A 4,274-nucleotide genomic window follows, 5' to 3' on the forward strand; every position below is an offset into this window, starting at 1 on the left:
TTGCTTTCAGTCTGATCCGCTCTTTGACACCTGTTCTTCAGCTACCTTCAGTACAGTCGAGGTGACTCAGTTGACTTTTCCCGGAACACTCTTCTGCCGCCTCTACTTGCTGAAAGTCCTCCTGTTTGGACACTGGAGCGGTTCTTCGGCAACTTGTCTGTGAAAGCAGCACCGAAAGTGGCTGCGGGGAGAGATTCCAGTCGCCAGAATGCAACTCTCCAATTGGATACTTCACGTCGCTCAGATCTCAGACTCTCAATAACTTCGTGTGAGGAACAGGTAGAGCGGGAATTCAGTCCTTGTGATTAGAGCAAACTGATGAATGCAGCAATGAGAAGCTGCTTAACCCCAGCGGCTTGGACAAGGATGGCACTCAGTTACAGGTCTCAGGCTGGGGTTTAAAAGTAGGAAAAGCGTATCTTGTTTGAAATGAAATGACGATGAAGACAGAATTTAAGTCTATTCATGCACGGATCTTCATTTCGACGGCAACGCGCCAGGAAGTGTTTGATAAGGTTCCCCACGGTAGGCTATTGCAGAAAATACGGAGGCTGGGGATTGAGGGTGATTTAGAGATGTGGATCAGAAATTAGCTAGCTGAAAGAAGCCAGATGGTGGTGGTTGATGGGAAATGTTCAGAATGGAGTTCAGTTAGAAGTGGCGTACCACAAGGATCTGTTCTGGGGCCGTTGCTGTTTGTCATTTTTATAAATGACCTAGAGGAGGGCGCAGAAGGGTCGGTGAGCAAATTTGCAGACGACACTAAAGTCGGTGGTGTTGTCGACAGTGCGGAAGGATGTTGCAGGATACAGAGTGACATAGATAAGCTGCAGAGCTGGGCTGAGAGGTGGCGAATGGAGTTTAATGTAGAGAAGTGTGAGGTGATTCACTTTGGAAGGAATAACAGGAATGCGGAATATTTGGCTAATGGTAAAATTCTTGGAAGTGTGGATGAGCAGAGGGATCTCGGTGTCCATGTACATAGATCCCTGAAAGTGGCCACCCAGGTTGATAGGGTTGTGAAGAAGGCCTATGGAGTGTTGGCCTTTATTGGTAGAGGGATTGAGTTCCGGAGTCATGAGGTCATGTTGCAGCTGTACAAAACTCTGGTACGGCCCCATTTGGAGTATTGCGTACAGTTCTTGTCACCTCATTATAGGAAGGACGCGGACGCTTTGGAACGGGTGCAGAGGAGATTTACCAGGATGTTGCCTGGTATGGAGGGAAAATCTTACGAGGACAGGCTGATGGACTTGAGGTTGTTTTCGTTAGAGAGAAGAAGGTTAAGAGGAGACTTAATAGAGGCGTACAAAATGATCAGGGGGTTAGATAGGGTGGACAGTGAGAGCCTTCTCCCACGGATGGGAATGGCTAGCACGAGGGGACATAGCCTTAAACTGAGGGGTAATAGATATAGGACAGAGGTCAGAGGTAGGTTCTTTACGCAAAGAGTGGTGAGGCCGTGGAATGCCCTACCTGCAACAGTAGTGAACTCACCAACATTGAGGGCATTTAAACGTTTATTGGATAAGCATATGGATAATAATGGCATAGTGTAGGTTAGATGGCTTTTGTTTTTTGACTTCCCATGTCGGTGCAACATCGTGGGCCGAAGGGCCTGTACTGCACTGTATCGTTCTATGTTCTATGAAGGCCGAGCGTTCTAAGGCTCTGCATTCAGGTCGCAGTCTCTTCTGGAGGCTTGGGTCCGAATCCTACTCCTGATATTGACTTTTCCCCCCGCAGGTAAAATTTCTCCAGCTAGATTTTCAACCTGAGGAAGATCCAATATCTCCCATTCAATGGATAAGCGTCGGTCGCAGGACAGGAGATTCCTGCTTAAATACGCACAGCAAGATGCCATTGGCAAAAGCCCAGTTAATGACTCGATAATCTGCTTCAGTGACTCTAGTTGAGGAAATAATATTGATCCCAGAGCTCCGAGTAAAATTGGTTTTCTCTTTAAATATAAAAGGATAAAATAAAAATGCTGTGATATTTAGCTTTTGTTTAAGGGCTTGGCGGGTGGTGAATAGTAGAACGCTTTCCATATTGAAACAACGTTAAAAAACGATGAGGAAGTTACTTAAATCACTCTCTACCATAATTGCCCATAAATTCTGAGTTGGAAACCGTTTCTTTCCCTCAGTGTGAAACTCACGAATTCGCGCAAAAGATAAGTTCATAAAATATAGGAGCAGAATTAAGCCATTAGACCTTTAGAGTCTGCCCTGCCATTCTATCATCGCTGATACGTTCCTTATCTGCTATCTACAATGTTACAGATGAAGAGGTCGATTGCGATATCAGCCAGAGCACCTACTCCCATGACCTCGGAGCGGGAGGAGGTAATTTAGACTCCTGAGCCTAACACCTTCCATGTGATCTTGGCTGAACCCACCCTGGCCTCAACTCTACCGTCCTACCCGATCTCAATAACCCTTAAACTCCTTACCGCTAAAAATCTCTCTAACTCCTCCTTAAATGTACTCACTCACCCTGCATCCAACCCACTCTGGGGTCGGGAATTCCACAGAATCACAAGTCTTTGGGAGAAGTAGTTTTTCCTCAAGTCTTTATTAAATTTGCAATCTCTTATTCTAAGGTCATGACCTCGCGTTTTAGAATGCCCCACTAGAGGAAGTATCAACTCCACGTCTACCTTATCCATACCTTTTGGCATCTTATACCCCTGAATTAGATACTTGCGCTTATATTCTGAGTGAAATACTGTTGGCTAGTCTTCCTCGTTTTGAAACTCACGGTGTCGCACAAAAACATCCGATACAACTATTACTGCGATGGCGGTAAATCGATCACTGTTCAACTGCTGAGAATGCAGCGATGCTCACCACTATACCACTATCGCTGCATTTTCAATATTGAACACCAGGATGAATAGAACGAGGCAGATATAATCCATCAGTTCATGGGTGTAAAATGAACTAAGACGTATAGACAAGCGAGCTTGCGGGACGGGGTGGCCGAGTGGTTAAGGCGATGGACTGCTAATCCATTGTGCTTTGCACGCGTGGGTTCGAATCCCATCCTCGTCGATTTTTCATCCACCGTTTCTCGAAAGTGGGACTCATTTTTCAAAGATGGATCTGCAATCACTGATGTGACAGTCTATTCAAAGTTGTCATCCCGGATTGCATCGAGTTGGGCGAGAGGAGGGACGAATGGAGGCAAGCGTGTTTGTGGTTTAACCGCTCAATGCCACCAGTTCTTCGTCGGTTACCCACAGTACAGTCGAGGTTACCGGGTTCACTTCTCCCAGAATTCTCTTCAGCCACCTCTCCTGGATGAACCTTCTCGTGTTTGTACACTGGAGGGGTTCTTCGGCTGCTTGTCTGTGTGAAGATCGCATATTAAATTTCCATGAAGTAAAGGAGGTATACCACGTGGTTAAGGTGATGCACAATAATCCATTGTGTTCTGCGCACGTGAATTCCAATCCCATCCTCGTCTGTAAAGTGGTCAACTTCATGAGGATAAAATAAAAATGCTGTGATATTTAGCTTTTGTTTAAGGGCTTGGCGGGTGGTGAATAGTAGAACGCTTTCCATATTGAAACAACGTTAAAAAACGATGAGGAAGTTACTTAAATCACTCTCTACCATAATTGCCCATAAATTCTGAGTTGGAAACCGTTTCTTTCCCTCAGTGTGAAACTCACGAATTCGCGCAAAAGATAAGTTCATAAAATATAGGAGCAGAATTAAGCCATTAGACCTTTCGAGTCTGCCCCGCCATTCTATCATCGCTGATATGTTCCTCATCTGCTATCTACAATGTTACAGGTGAAGAGGTCGATTGCGATATCAGCCAGAGCACCTCCTCCCCAGAACACATGACCTCGGAGCGGAAGTAGGCAATTTAGCCTCCTGAGCCTAACACCTTCCATGTGATCTTGGCTGATCCCATCGTGGCCGCAACTCCACCGTCCTGCCCGCTCTCCTTATTGGTAAGGAGTTGAAACGCCTTACCAATAAAAATCTCTCTAACTCCTCCTTAAATTTACTCACTCTCACTGCATCCAACGCACTGTGGGGTTGCGAATTCCACAAGTATCACAAGCCTTTGGGAGAAGTAGTTTTTCCTCAAATCTTTGTTAAATTTGCGATCTCTTATTATGACCTCGCGTTTTAGAATGCCCCACTAGAGGAAGCATCAACTCCACGTCTACCTTATCCATACCTTTTGGCATCTTATACCCCTCAATTAGATAATTGCGCATATATCCTGAGTGAAAAACTGTTGGCCAGTCTTCC

General features: G+C 45.5%; 1 non-coding gene across 1 annotated transcript; it reads left to right on the top strand.

Annotated features, from left to right (window-relative positions):
• Positions 1–2,974: 2,974 nt before the first annotated feature.
• On the top strand, positions 2,975–3,056 carry trnas-gcu (transfer RNA serine (anticodon GCU)). The gene has a single exon. It is a non-coding gene; the product is annotated as a tRNA-Ser (tRNA).
• The last annotated feature ends 1,218 nt before the right edge of the window (positions 3,057–4,274 follow it).

The sequence above is a fragment of the Scyliorhinus torazame genome, chromosome 24 (assembly GCF_047496885.1).
Source record: "Scyliorhinus torazame isolate Kashiwa2021f chromosome 24, sScyTor2.1, whole genome shotgun sequence".
NCBI lineage: Eukaryota > Metazoa > Chordata > Chondrichthyes > Carcharhiniformes > Scyliorhinidae > Scyliorhinus > Scyliorhinus torazame.